The sequence below is a fragment of the Vicugna pacos genome, chromosome 18 (assembly GCF_048564905.1).
Source record: "Vicugna pacos chromosome 18, VicPac4, whole genome shotgun sequence".
In the NCBI taxonomy this organism is placed as follows: domain Eukaryota; kingdom Metazoa; phylum Chordata; class Mammalia; order Artiodactyla; family Camelidae; genus Vicugna; species Vicugna pacos.
In genome coordinates, this window is record NC_133004.1 from 12,033,913 (window position 1) to 12,049,320 (window position 15,408).

Below are 15,408 nucleotides of genomic sequence, written 5' to 3' on the forward strand. Positions count from 1 at the left end.
CTGGACATTGATTTGAGTAAGGGATGTAAGCATTGGGTTGAAAGTTAGACTAAAAACCCTTAAAGATCTATCCAGCTCTAACCTTTCATGACACTCCAACATCAACAGGATATGTTGGTTGCTATGCATTATCCTCCATGGGTCATCTCTCTTGACCCCCAAGATGATGCCAAAGACCCTCAGAGAGCATTAGAATTCACATTTAGAGCAGGCTCTTTGAGTGATCAACTTCCAACTGTCAAAGTTTTGGCTTTGCAATTAACTCATTGAAGCCATTTCCCTTCTCAATATGAATCAGCAGCCTTTTCTTATCATCCCTGTACACATTTTATATCAAATGGCATTTTTTAATCCAAAAAAGATTGTGTTATTAAAGTTTTGTGTGGAGCTGTGATTGCCATCCTTGGAACTGAAGATGCAATCAGGGGACAGAATTGATGCCTTATAATTCAATGAATGGATGTGCTTCTGTGGTAATTTCTTCAGTAATTACTTGTGTACACTGTGTTTCTGTAATTGAAACTCAACAGTGTGGGATAATTTATCAAAATCTATAATTTATTATAGCTTCTCCATCTTGTTTTTTGGTTTCTCTGCTTGTCCTCATTAGCATGTTGTCCCCTCACCACCACTTCAGTCCATCATAACTGTTCAGACAAGGAGGCAAAACATATATTGCGTTTGGGAAAAACATTCTGACGGAATGGAAGTTTAAAATCCATTTTCTAAAGGACACAATTGTTATTGTTGTTTGCAATATGTATTTTCTGACAGATTCCAAGATGTGATTTATGAAATAGTTTTGAAGAGATTATCTACTTCTAGAGTTTAGATAATAACACAGTTTTTCTCTGGTCGTCACCAAGTATTCAGAGTGTGTCTCATGTTTCTTCACAAAAGCCTGGAAAGGGAGGCAGGGACCGGGGTGTGGGTTTGTTAGCAGAGGACATTGAATCACAGAGCCTTCTAAGAGAAAAGCTGTATCTTCTGACCTGAGAATTGCCATGGCGCGATGGAAGTGGGCATCTGTTAGAATCCCATGCTAAAGCCACCCTAGCAAATGCCCAGGAGCTGTCCATGGTGCTTACCACCATTTCCTCTCCAGTAAATCACAGATGTCAAGCAAAGTGGTGTAAGCTGTTTGAAGGACCCTAAAGCCAAAGACAATCAAAAGAAACTTTAGAGAAACTTCCATAACATAACATATATTTAAAGGAAACTTTACTTCTTTCATCATCCGAATGAAGCACAGAAAAGGAAAAAAAAAAATCTAGAAAACATCTGCTGTCCCACCACCAATAGATAATCTACTGTTAGTATTTTGGCGTAGTTTCTTCTAGTATGTTTTTCTGTCCATAGTTTCTATGTTACTTGATATTCTTTCATATTGCATGTGTAATTTCCCCATGGCACTCAAAATAATAAAAAAATACAGTTTAAAATTTTTCTTGAGGATTTTGGGGGTATAGTTTACACATGGTAAAATTCACCCATTTTAGTGCACAGAATTCTCTGAATTTTGACAAGTGTGTACCATTACCATAATCAAGATATGAAACAGCCCCACTGTCACCAAAATTTTTCTCATAAACCTTTTAAATCATCTCCTCCCAGCCCTAGATTTTGGTAGCCACCTGTTTTGTTTTTTTTTCTGACCCTCTAGAAAAATATTATTTTAGTGACTGCATAAAACCACAATAAGTAGGTGTACCATATTTTTCTTAACAATTTTGTTTGTTAAGTATTTAGTTAAATATGCATTTTCTCCTATTATAAATAATACTGCAGTGAACACTGTTGCATGTATAGTTCTTATAAGATTTTAGGTAATTACTGTATTATGGAATTCTAAGAATGAGTTTGGTGCAGGAGAGATTATGAAAATTTTGAAACTTGACTCTAGAACCAGATACCAAATTAATACCCTTAATAGTGAAAATCCAGAGGAACTATTTACAAAAACTTCGTAGTAGAGGGGAGACAGTTTGGGATGTACAGTAGGACATCACTAATATTGGATACCAGCATTTCTGATCATGTCATAATTATTCTATTTAGTCTTCAGTAACTTCTCGATGACCTCAGAAATGCATAAACATGTCAGCTTGACATTCATGGTCTTTTATCATCTTCTGCATATCTATTTCCACCTCCCTCACCCTGATCTATGTGTAAATCTGTGGTATGCTCTCTATGTGCCTCTACTTGTGCTCTCCTAAGTGTGCCATCTTCTCTCATAGTGCCTGTCTTTGGACAAATTTCCCACTCCTCTTTCTGCCCCCTCCACTGTCTCCTCTTCTAACCATTTTTTTTTTTGAGTAAAGGTATATTTATTTAGAGAGATACATACTGCATAGAGTGCAGGCTGTTTCAAAAGGCAAAGAAAGAGGTGTGGGAGTTGGGTGCTCAGGTTAAAGTAAAAGTAGGTACACATTCCATAGACAGAGTGCAGGCTGTCTCCAAAGAGGAGGGAGTGAAAAAGGGGCCTCTTTTCTAGCCTTCTTAACCATCCCTTAGTGCTAGGTGCCTTTGCTTTGTTATCCCACGGTTCCTTTTGCTCATCTCTATGTTAGAAGTCATTCATTTATACCCTCAGTGATTATATATTGAGAGTCTACAATAGGAGGGCACTGTGGACATGGCAGTGAATGAGAGAGACAAAATCCCTGTCAAATAAAAAATGACATTCTTATAACAGAGGATATATTGGAACAGAGACCTGAATAATGAAAAGAAGGAGCTGTGGGGATATGTGGATGGAAAGTGCTTTAGGCAGATAGCAAAACATGTACAAAGACCCTGAAGAATGAAAGAGCTTGGCTTATCTGAGGAACAGTAAAAAGGCTATAGGGCTGGAGTCTGCTGAGTAAGAAGAAAAGTTGTAGGAAACAAAGTTGGAGAGGAAAGTAGGTCCTGATCATTTATGGCCTTGTAGGTCGTGACACAGAGTGTGGCTTTTATTGCAAATATGATTGAACAATTAGAGCCTTTTAATTAGGGGAGTGACAACATATGATATGTATTTTAAGAACACCATTCTGATTTCTGGGTGAAGAAAAAGGAAAATAATGGAAGAAAGACTACCAGGTAGGAAGCCAGGAGAGTCACACAGGCGTGAAACAATGGTAGGTTAGGCCAACAGGCAGCAAACTTTTTCTGTAATGGTCCAAATGGTGAAAGTTTTAGATTTTGTGGACCAGATGATTTCTGTCATAAGCACTCAGTTCTACCACTGTAGCATGAATGCAGACACAGACAATATACAAATGTGGAAGTTGGCTGTTTTCCAGTAAAACACATTTACAAAAAACAGGTGGTGGGCTGGATTTGGCCCAAAGGCCATAGTTTGTTAAGCTCTGCCTTATGATAAGAGTTATGATGAAGGTAGTGATGAATGATTAGATTAAAAGTACATTTTTTGGGGGGGGGGATATGGAGTAGGTTTTCTCCGAGAAGTCAAAAGTTCTGTTTTTGACCCAACGTATTAAGGATATTCATTAGATGTCTACATGAAGATTTTGAATCAGCGATAGGAGAGGTCAGGGAAGAGTAGAGGACTGTGGAAAGGTTGGCTGGCAATGTTAATTCTGGGGTTATTAACATGCAGGTGATAAATTAGAAAGGGTGACTCCATCTAGAGAAGAGCAGAGGAGAGGGGAGGGGAGGCAAGGGAAAATGAGGCTAAGGATCAAGCCTTGGATTATTTCAGCATCGAGAAGTTAATATATGAGAAAGATCTAGCAAAACACACTGAAGACGAGCTTTCAGTGAAGAAGAAAAGGGTGATATCTCCGAATTTAGGTGCAAACTGTTTTTTTTTTAATTGAAGTGTAGTTGACTTACAATGTTATATTAGTCTTAAGTATACACCATAGTGATTTGATGTTTTTATAGATTACACTCTATTTAAATTTATTATAAAATGTTAGTTCTATTGCCTTGCCATACATTAATTCTTTGTATCTTTTTTTATTGTATTCCTTGTAGGTAATACCTCTTAATCCCTTTTCTCTATCTTGCTCCTCCTGCAACCTTCTTCCCGCTGATAACCACTAGCTTGTTCTCTGTATCTATGAGTCTGTTTCTGTTTTGTTGTATTCATTCGTTTGTTCCATATTTTGAAGAAGGAAGAATGGCCCCATGTATCAAAGATTGCTGAGAATTCTCGTAGGAGGAGGGCTGAGAGTTGACTGTTAATTTTGGCAACATGGAGGTTATTGGCAGCCTTGATAAATGAAATGGTGTAGATAAGACTCACATAGATACCGTTAGAACACTCCTGGATTGTGGCGTAGTTAGCAGTAAGTTGAAAACAATGGGATGCTAAAGGGAAGGAGATATAGTATCCAGGAAAGTTTTCTTAAAACGAGAGCTGCCGTAGCTCATCTGTGTGCTTATGGGAATGATCCATAAAGAGGGGAGAATTGATGCAGGGGAAAGAAGAGACAACTGAAGCGGTAAAGTCTTTGAGGAGGAAAGAGTCATAGTGGAGGGGTTGGCTCAGCCTAGACAGTCCACCCAGCATAACAGGGAAGAAAGAATTAGTCTGTACTGGTGCCTGTAAATTTGGTGGTGGTGATGGGACAGTGAAAGAGTTTTTTGAATCCTTCTAGTTTTTAGGGAAATAAGAGAAAAGTCACCTGCTTTCCAAGGAAGAGAGAAGAGGCATGGGAAGTTGGGGAAAAAGATATTGAATAGTCATCCTGGAAAAACAGAAAGGCAGACGTTCCAGGGAAACACAACTAGATTTTCCAGTATGACTATGGTTATAAGGGTAAAGTGAAGTCAGTCAGCTGGGTTTGTGTTTCTCCAATCATGTTGTGTTGTTGGTCTGCAGGCTCAGAAGAGGTGAAGCATTGGCTTGACCTGGATGGGGAAACAAAACAGAGGGAAGGGGAAGTAAAAGAGTTAATGGTTGTCCCCAAGTAATATGGTTTAGTGTTTGACTGAGAACACAACTGTGTGAAGAAGAAAGGAAGAGTGGACAAAAGATGATCCGTGAGGGGGTACTATGGGTTGGAGACCTTAATGGTGGGGGAAGAGTAATTGGATTAGAGGTTCCCGCCAAGGATGAGTTAGAAAAATAAGAGGATGGAATACCTAAGTTTGAGGTCTCAGACCTGGTGCTCTCAAAGTTCTAGAGTGTAGTCATGCAAATGCGTGGCTGAGGTGAGACAAAAGAACAGATCTATGGCAGTAGGGTGGCCAAGGACCCAAGAAACTGGATCCTTGGATGGATAATTGGATAATTCACATGGATATTGAAGTTACAAGGAAGGATGAAGGGAATAAGGGTGGACAGGAAGACAGTGGTCCAGGTGCTAGAATCTTCAGTGAGTGGCTGTGAAGCCAGCAGAAAGCTGTGAAGAGAAGGGGCCGTGGATGGTAAAGGCTTGGCTTGAACTTCAAAGAAGCTGAAATTTTGGAAGCAGGAAGGAAAAGAAATGGCTGGGAAGCAGCCATGTTGAAACAAGAAGGATGCTTTCCCACTTTATGGTACATAAGAAAAAAAATTGTTGCTCTCGGGGGATGGTTATGTTTTATTAGCATCTCTGTATACAGGCATATCTCATTTTGTTGTGCTTCACTTCATTGCTTTTCACAGATGTTGGTGGGGTTTTTTTTACCCCTCTCCCCCAAAAAATAAAACCCCACAACAGAAACAGACTCACAGATATAGAGAACACTCTAGTGGTTACCAGTGGGAAAAGGGATGGGGGAGGGGCAGGATAAGGGTAGGGGATTAAGTGGTACAAACTATTATGTATAAAATAAATAAAATGCAAGGATATGTTGTACAGCACAGGGAATATAGCCAATATTTTATAATAACTTTAAATGGAATATAATCTATAAAATCTATAAAAATACTGAATCTCTATGTTGTACACCTGAAATTAATGTAATATTGTAAATCAACTTGGAGGTTTGTGGCCACCCTATGTCAAGTAAGTCTATTGGTGTCATTTTTCCAATGCCATTTGCCTACTTTGTGTCTCTGTGTCCCATTTTGGTAATGTTAATGAGTCTAAACTCATACTGTTTGCCGCACAACAGGCCAATAAATCAGGAGATGAGATAGTAGGGCAAGGAATAGCAACTTTATTTGGAAAGCCAGCAGACTGAGAAGATGGTGGACTAGTGTCCCAAAGAACCATCTTGCTTGGGTTTGGATACTAGTTTCTTTTATAGAGCAAAAAGACGGGGAGGTGAAGAGGTAAAACTAAAAAGGAGAGTTGTTGCAAATATTTCCTGGTTCTAGCCAGAGTCAGGAGGGGATGTGTTAATTTCTTCTTTCCTGCTGCCTTTCATAGGTGGGCTGGGACAGGATGTTTCCTGTGAGTTTAAACAAAAGGATTTTAGCTTAACACTAAGGCATGGGAGGCAGGGTTCCCAGAGGGCCATTATGTATACTTTAAGCTATATGCAACATCCTTTTAGTGAGTAATTTGTAGCAAAAGCAAGAAAATACAAAGGTTAAAGTAAAAGAAACAGACCTCTACCGGAGTCAGATTTGTTCTTCCCTATTACAGTAATTCTTGCAATATTTCAAACTTTTTCACTATTATTGTATTTGTTATGGTGATTGGGATCAGTGATCTTTGATATTCTGCTATGACTCTCTGAAGGCTCAAGATGATGGTTAGTGGTTTTTAGCAATAAAGTATTTTTAATTGAGGTATGTACAGTGTTTTTTTAAGACATGATGCTGTTGCACACTTATCAGTCTACAGTACAGTGTGAACATAGCTTTCATATGCACTGGGAAACCGGATACCTCGTGTGACCCACGTTATTGCAGTATTCGCTTTATTGCGGTGGCCTGGAACCAAACCCCAAGTATCTCTGAGATATGCCTGTATAGGTATTATTCCATTACACAGGCAAGAAAACCGAGGCTCAGCAAGATTAGGGAACCTGCCCAAGGTCACAGGGCTCTTGGATTCAAGCCCGCGGAACCTGCGTTCTGGTTTGGTACGATTCACGAATCCACACATCATGCTGTCTTCATTTCAGCCACGTGTCACTTCTTCCGTCCTGACTGTGGAGCGTCCTCCTTCAAAGGTCGTTCCCTGAGGTTACTCAGGAGGTTCCTGGCATTTGAAGCCTTACCCAGGGCAGGGCTAGGCCAAGTATCCTTGGATATTGTCCTCGGGGTTAATGACCCGTACAGGGAACTCACCCTCGACTTCTTCTCCTCCCCAGATTCTATTCCGAGCAGGGACAAGTTGCTCATGACAGCTGGTCTTCGTTCTCGGGGTGCTGACAGGGGGATAATGAGTCCAGTTGGCCTTGGTTATGAAATGAAGCCCTGGAAGGGAATTAACATCAGACTGCGTAGCGAGGAGATCAGAGAAAGGGATTTCAATTACAGTGGTAATTGCCACCTTGGTTGGCATTCAGATAGTCTCCTGAAGTCTTTCTTCCTCTTCATGTCATCATTAAATGAGGCAGAACAGGCAACCGGTAGATGGGAGAAAGGTGGGGAAATGCTCAACGCTGTGATAGCTGATCTCTGATGGCTCTCGTTTAGTCTCTGAGTCACACACTGGATGGGAAGCATTCTACCCAGTCAGTCCCCACAGCCATCCCACGAGGTAGGCAACCCCCCTGCCCCCTTTACGAGTCAGCAGTTGAGTCACAGTGTTATCTTACTCGAGGTCACACATACACCCCTGACTCCCAGATCAGCCCCCTCCCTACCTCGTGGTGGTTCCTCTCTAAGGACCCTCTGCATCTTCCTTGACTTTGCTTAGAAGTTGGAAGGAAGAAGGGAGGCCAAATCAGGATATCAGGTCAGATTTCCTTGCGGTCTTCCTCTCATCTGTATCATAGGTTCTGGTGCTTGGCCCCCTGGGTTTAACTATTGCTTCTCTCACCTACCAGCTGCGTGACCTTAGGGAAATGACTTAATCTCTCTGAACCTCCTCCTCTCCATCTGTGAAATTGGTATAACTGTGCATCTATCTCATAGGGCTGTTGTGAAGATGAAATCATTTAAGTATGTTGAGCACTTAAAACTGCCTGGCACAGGGGCAATGTTCGCTGTCACTTTTATTATTCTTGGCTAGTGATGAAAATGATTCTGATGGCGTCAACAGTAAGAGCTAACCGTTTGTTGTGCCCTTACTGGGGTGCCAGGGCTGACTGGGACTAGTGGTTTACACGAGGTATCTCAGTGAGCTCTTATCAGTCAGGATACTTTTGGATGCAAGAAACAGAAATTGCACATCCAGCTGGTTTCGGTGATGTCACTCACGATGTCGCTGCCTGTAACAGGAAACTCAGAGATGAGGCAGGTTTCAAAGTAGGCTGATTCAGAGGATCAGTAGGGATCCAGGACTCCAGGCTCTTTTTTATCCTTCTCTGTTTTTCTCAGTGTTAGTTTTATCCATAGGCTGGCCTCAAGATGGTTGAGGAAGCCCCAGGCATTGCATCTGGACCAGATAACATCCAGGAATGGAAAAGACTCTCGGAAAGACAGAACTTTTCTGAAAAGTCCCTAGTAATCTGCTCTTGTCTTGTTGACCAAAGCTGTGTCGTATGCTTATTCTGAATCAATTGAGAGAACAGGGTTTCCTCCAGACGGATCAGGTCATCTTGGGAGCTGAGGGTGAGACCAGCCTTCCAGGAGCATATGGACACCTGGGAAAATCATGGCACCTGAAAAAAAAAAAATCACATACTCTGTGAGGAAGAAAGGGAAATGGATCTGGATGGGAAAGATCAGGTTCCACTCTAGGGAGGTGCTGTTACTTTTAATAGAGGAGGAAACTGAGGGTCTTAAAGTTCAGGAATTTCACTCGGCCATTAAATTAAAAGCAGAACTCAAACCCAACTATGTCTGATGCTAAAATGCATGTTCTTCAGGGACACATTAAAGCTTTATGGGGTTTATTGGTTGAGCGCCTACCGTGTGCTGGGCATTTTACACGAATCTTACTTAATTCCTTTAATTAGCCCAATAAATTAGATATTTTAGTTCCATTTAATAGGGTTAGGGGGTAAACTGAGGTTAAAACAGGGGATGTGACTTGCTGAAAAGCCACAAATCTAAGCAAAAAAAAAAGTCAAAACTTGAACCCAGGTCTCTCTGGCTCGAAAGCCCAAACTCTTCATATGACCCCCAAATAACCAAATGTCATTCTCATAGTCCTCTATTATTTGGGATGCATAAAAGTCAAACTTTTGGGGCGGGAGGGTATGGCTCAAATGGTAGAGCGCATGCTTAGCATGCGTCCTGGTTTCAATCCCCAGTATCTCCTCTAAAAATAAATAAATAGACCTAATTACCCACCCCCCTCCCCCCAAAAAGTCAAACTTTTACTGAGGACCCTGATGAATTTCAATTCCATGACCCAGTTTTGTTTTTCTAATTTTTATTTCAAAATAAGACTTTGAAAGCACAGGCAGCCGTGAACTTTTTCTCTCTTTTTGCACTCCAAGCTCTGTGACCTCCTCTTTCCACCTGCCTTCACTGAGGACTTTCAGGATAAAACATCTTAACTGGCTGCTCTGATGCCCTCGGGGCTGCATGAAGTCAGGACTGTGGAAACGGCCTCCTTGGGTGTCAGGCTGCTTTGCCTCCTCTTCTCCCTGGGTCAGGAGCACGCAGGGAGCTGAAGGGAGCATGATCACTTGAAACCCAGGTCCTGCAGAGATCTTGGGTGGTAGCCCTCAGCGGTTTCTCCTCTTCATCTCCCTGAGAGCCCTTCTAGTTCTAAGACAGGGAAAGGAATTCTGGCTAGTTGAGGCCCCAACGGAGTGCCAGGCAGCATCCTACTGTTTAATGTTCACAACCTCCACATGAAATATTGGTGTCCTTAGTGAAGGGGAAAAAACGGTGGTTCACAGAGGTACAATAACCACCTAAGGTAATACAGCTGGTGAGTGAGGGTTTGGGGCTGACCTATATCTGACTCTAGATCTTTGCTTTTTCTCTAGTGTTTCCTGGATCATAAATTCCTGCAGGGAATCAGCCAAAGTCTGATACTTCTGTGCACCTCTCCTCTGTCTCCTCTGCATAGTCATCTTAATTTATTTTGGTTGCAACTAACAGAAAACCACTGAGATTAGATTAAGCAAATAGAGAAATTTATTACAAGAACACCGGTGCCTCACGGAGCCCAAGAGCAGGTCTGAGCGTCAGAGCGAATAGGAATAATCAAGGGCCTTGAATGCCACGTAGTGCTCCCTCCATTATATGAGCTCCTATGTGTTTTGCTTCATTCTTGTTCATTTATACTAGCTTCCTTTACTTCCCACAAATTAAAAAAAAAAAAAGGCTGCTCCTCTAGTTTGCATGTGACTGGATTATTCACCCAAAAGGCTTTTCTTTTTTCCTTCTTGTCCTCTGTCTCAACCCAGCTCAAACCCCTCCACATTATGTGCTCTCAGGGAAGGGACTGATTGGCCTGGCTGAGGCTTGTGTCCAGCATGGATCCAATCATCTGTGTCTGAAGGCTGGGAGTAACGTCCGACCAAATGGCAGCTTCCCTTGGAACTTCGTGGATGAAGGGTGGAGGAAGTGGTCTCAGAAAAACGGGGAGATTCCAGCAGCTGTGGTTACACTAGATAGGAATCTAATGGTTCTCCTTGATAATAAATACTGCAACTGCGCCACCTAATTAAGAAGATCCAGTGAATTACAGATAAAAGCATGTAGAATTGCTCAATAAATGCAGAGGGTTTTTATTCCCTTCTTTGACTCTTGAGGTGGAGAACAGGAGTTGCCATGTGGAGAGGAGAAGAAGTCAGTGCATGAGCTTGGGGGGTCATGGATAAAAGGCCGTTGAGTTCTTCTTAGAATTGAAATTGGTGCATGCTTATCTCTAAGGCAGAGGTCCTTTGGTTACAGGGAGGATCAAAGTATTTCCAGACTTTTTTCTTCTTCACTTAAAACCATGTTCTTAACCATGGATGCACATTTGGACTTTGAAAGCAGAAGTGTTTTAAAAATACTGATGCTTAAAATCCCACCTCCAGGGACTCTGATTCAGTTGATCTGGGGTGGGGCACATGCATTAATTTTTCAAAAAGCTTCTGAGGTGAGTCTAATACACACAGAAGGGAGTGCTACTAGTTGAAAGCGAGTAGCAGTTGCCTGAGGACCTGAGTCTATTCCAAGGAGATGCTAAAACCAAAAAGCCACTTGATCACAGGCAGGCAGGCAGTGAAGTTGGCTTTGGCTGCAGGCAGACGTGGGCCAGGCTCCGAAATGAAGTCTTCTCCAGGAGGTGCTATGCTGAAGCCATTGATAGCTCTCTTCTGGAGTGAGACCTGTTTTTTGGTAATTACAAGAGAAGTAACTGAATCTCAGGGGGGATCTTGTTAGTTTCAAGTATACTCCTCCTGGCTTCAAATTGCTCTGCCCTTTTAATTCATCATCTCCCATTTGAAACGGCATTAGGGCATGTTAGGAAGAGCTCTTAAAGACCGAAGGGGATGGGATAACAGGCTCAAGTGCCCATTCCTGGTACACAGCCAAACTTTAAGAGCAGAAGAGGAATGTATGCTTGCTGCATGAGCGCATGTCAGGGATGGCTACCCGGTCTCAACATTTGCTCCTTATTAAGATAGCTACAACAATCACCCTGCCTAGACAAAGCTGGTGACAGCACCTTGACTCTGTACAACACTTTGCAACCTATAAAGCACCGTTCCAAACCTCAGTGCTCCCCCAAGTGTGATAACATGAACCATGGGAGGTACACAAGATGATTTTAAGGGGTATATGGGGATTTCTCAGAGTTATCTTAATGCCTATTTGGGAAAACATAATTATCAAGTGAGAACTGATTTCACAGATATTATTTCTTATGATAAAAGAGATGATTAAGGTTTTTTTCCCCCTCCCTCTGTGAGTGAGTTGATTTAAACAGAAGCGTTAATTTCAGGTTATGGTAAACGTGGTAAGTGACATGTCTTGAGGAAGATCGAAATTTGGAGAACACTGGGTTATTTCATTGAGTCCCCAGCAGTCCAGAGTAAGCTGACTGTCACTTGTTCTTGCCTTTATTTTATGGATCAGGAAGCTGGAGCTTTGAGAGTTTAAAAACTCACCCGGTCTTTTTTTTTTTTTTTTTTTTTCTTTCATAAGCGCGAATTCACATCTTCTGAGTCTAACTCCAGGCTTCTTTCACTGCTTGACTCTTCTATTAAGGACAGTGTCTAAGCCAGAAGCTTTGTTTTTCTGGCAGGTGAGGGGGACCTTCCCAGAGTCATCCACACTCAGGATTAATGACATGCATGGTTCTGGATGCAGCATGGAATGGGCTAACTCAGTGGTTCTCTGAGGGTGGTTTCTGGGCCAACAGCAGAAGCATCACTTGGAGTTTGTGCAAATTCTTAGACCCCCCCTAGAACTGCTGGGTCAGAAACTCTGAAGATGGGATCCAGGTGTCTCTATTTTATCAACCCCGTAGGGCAGGTCTAAAGTACACTGAAGTTTGGGAACTATCCTGTGGTTCTCAGCTGGGGGCGATTTTGTCCCCCTAGGAGACATCTAGCCATGTCTGGAGACATTTTTGGTTGTCCCTCCTAGAGCAGAGTGTGCTCTGTCATCTAGTGAGTAGAGACCAGGGATTCTGCTAAGTGTCTTACAAGTGCACAGGACAGCCCCTGTAACAGAGTTGTCCACCCCCAGATATTGGTGGTGCCAAGACTGAGAAACCCTGCACCGAACTTACTGGTCTTGGCTTAATTAGCGCCGTGGTTAGGCCCGTGGAGTACAGCTTAGAGACCAAAAGCTGTCTTAACATGGCAGCTTACTTTGACCTCTGGTTGGGTGACTAGCATAACTGCCGTTTGCCAGTGCTCAGAGCTGAACGGTCAGGGGGCAAGGATCTTCCCCAAGCTGCCCCCAGCCGTTTTCATGGATCTGAAATGGATATCAAATTGTGGTCAGTGTTGGTGGTGGAGTCTCGCCCAAGAAACCAGGGCAGCCCAAGGAAAAAGTGTGGGACTTGGGTTTGGTAGAATGGCACCTTGCCTTCTCAGCACCTAGGACTTCAAACTGTCCAGCTCCCTGACAGTGAGGCAGTGTGGCATAGAAGTCCACAGCACTATTTGAGAAATCCAGTCATTTGGAATCAAATCTCAGCTTTGCTATTGCTTGGTTGTGTGACTTTGGGCAATTCCTCACTTGTCCTGAGCCTCAGTTTCCCCATCTGTAAAATACAGGTGATGATAATTGTAGTTCTTATGAGGACATATGACACAATGCATGTCAAACTCCTAGCACAATGCCAGAGCCAAGGAAAATGCTTGTCACATGCAAAGTATAAATATTATTAATTCTCTGTATTTTCTTTTTAGGTCCTGCACCTTTACAATGGCAAGTCTGTCCCCTTCGTGCTAAATCAGAATGCCTGCTGCCCCACCTCTTTGGGCTCCTTCCAGCTCTGGTCTCCTCACTCTACCTCAAATCTGACAGTGGATGTGGCTTGTTCAGAACCAACCTCTTCTCCCTCTTCACCTCCAATATGCCAGGTAATGACTTGGATCATATACCTTCAGCTTCTTGGACTCCACCCTGGTCCTGGAATGTTGGTGTTATTATTACATGGGGATGGGACAGGTGTCTGGCACTACACGAGCTGCTCTCAGTTTCAAAGAATGCATTTTGAATGATGGGTTATCAGCATCAGGGGAGATATTTTCAGGCGATTGATGGCTTCCCCCAACATGGGCAGACTCTCACTGCAGCTTTCATAAGGTCAGCCTTGCCCAGGTTAATACGGCTTTCAAAATAATAAAGGGGAAGAATCAAATTCTGTTTGCATTCATTAAGCCTAACCCTTTCCTGCATATTAGAATATGTATAAATCAGCACCATGGAGAAGGATGGCTGGCCTCCAGGTCAAGCTAGGTCCAAAGGAGAAGAATGAAGCTCCTCATTAATGGTCCAGGAAGCAAACGGGGTCAACATCATTAGTACCAGAGCATCCCCAATTTGTCTTCAGATGATCAAACCACTAAGGGAGGGGCCGGTGGGGGAAGCTCTGAACAGGTCATTAGGATAAGAACGGTTCAAGTTTCTTTTTTTCTCTATATAACCTCAGAAGTATGCGGCTCCTGGCTCAAACCATCGTCTACCTCTTGCAAAAGCCTCCTTCTGTCTTTGCATCTCAGCATCACAGTGGGAACTCCCCAATCAAAACAGAAAGAAAAAAAGGAAAACCTCACGCAGATGGCTATGCAGCCCTCTTGATAACAGTGCCCTCGTCTTATTTGGAAAGCAGTTTGAACAGGCTTTGGGTTCCAAGGCTGGGGGAGGAGAGAAGCTGGGGATTCAGACATTGTGGGGGCTCGTATCAGGTCTGTCGTTGTCATTGTTGTTCCAGAGTTCTGTTTCTGGGCCACAGAGTATCTCCCAGGGTATACGTGGGCTTCGTGCAAAAATAATAAAGTCAACAGCCAGCCTCCCTCCTTCAGAGGGAGTTATTTCTCAAGTGTTTTTATGAGCTGCCCTAGGAGGAGGGCAGTGATGGATGGAGACTTCTGTTTCAAAGGTTTGTTTAGTTTTTCAGGGAGAAATGATATTTTGGTGACTCATCCTAACAACAGTCGTAGGGGGGAAATCTGCTAAAGGTTAAGAGCATTAAACATGAGGAACACGAAACAGTTAAATGACGGGGTATAGCACACCAAGCCCTGTGCTGGGCGGAGGGACAATGGCGCTCAACATTGGCTGTGCATGAGCGCTAACCTTGGCACTCAGAAACAATTTGATACAAAAGCACAACCCAGTGCCAAACCCTAGACTCATTAAACTGGAACCTCTGGGGATTCTCCCAGGCATCCCTAGTTCTTCAAGTTCCCCAGGAGAAGCCCTGACCTCACTTGACAGTTGGATAGGATACAATTTGCTCCCTTGAGAAAGTAAACAGAGACAATCATGTCAATAAATGCACGGGATATAAGACATTAGATGCATTAATCATAATGCCTACAAGGGATAGGGGTTTTGGCGAGAATGGATACACTAACTTTCCTTGGGAGGAGCAGGGACTACTTCATGGAAGAGATGACGGATGACATCAGAATAATTTTGAAGAAGACAGAGGATTTTTAGCAAGTTGACAAGCAGGGGAGAAGATTGGAGGGGGGCTGGAAGCACATATGCTGTGCGTACAGGTAGAGAAAAGTTGAGAAGATCCTGGAGATGTACAGCCTATAATATGAGACATAGAACAGTTTGTGGGGAATGGTCACAACACCCAATCCAAGAGCAGCTCTTGGCTGATGAGAAATGAGTGGCTGGGAAGAGCCCCCTTTCTCTTCAGTGCAGCTTGTGGTGTGAGAGCGCTGAGAGCTGAAAGGTGGTAAACGTGCAGAGATGCCCTTCCCAGACTGAGGGATGACAGAGGGGACATTGAATGACAGCCAACCTTTTATGCTACTAGT

At 42.9% G+C, this 15,408-nt stretch overlaps 1 long non-coding RNA gene across 2 annotated transcripts in view; it reads left to right on the forward strand.

The window, feature by feature from the left end:
- The first annotated feature begins 13,321 nt into the window (after positions 1-13,321).
- Positions 13,322-15,408, forward strand: part of LOC140687019 (uncharacterized) — a 209,617-nt gene continuing 207,530 nt past the window's right edge. For both annotated transcript variants that reach the window (XR_012061023.1, XR_012061025.1), the window contains exon 1: positions 13,322-13,491. This is a non-coding gene — a long non-coding RNA (uncharacterized lncRNA). The remainder of the gene's footprint in view (positions 13,492-15,408) is intronic.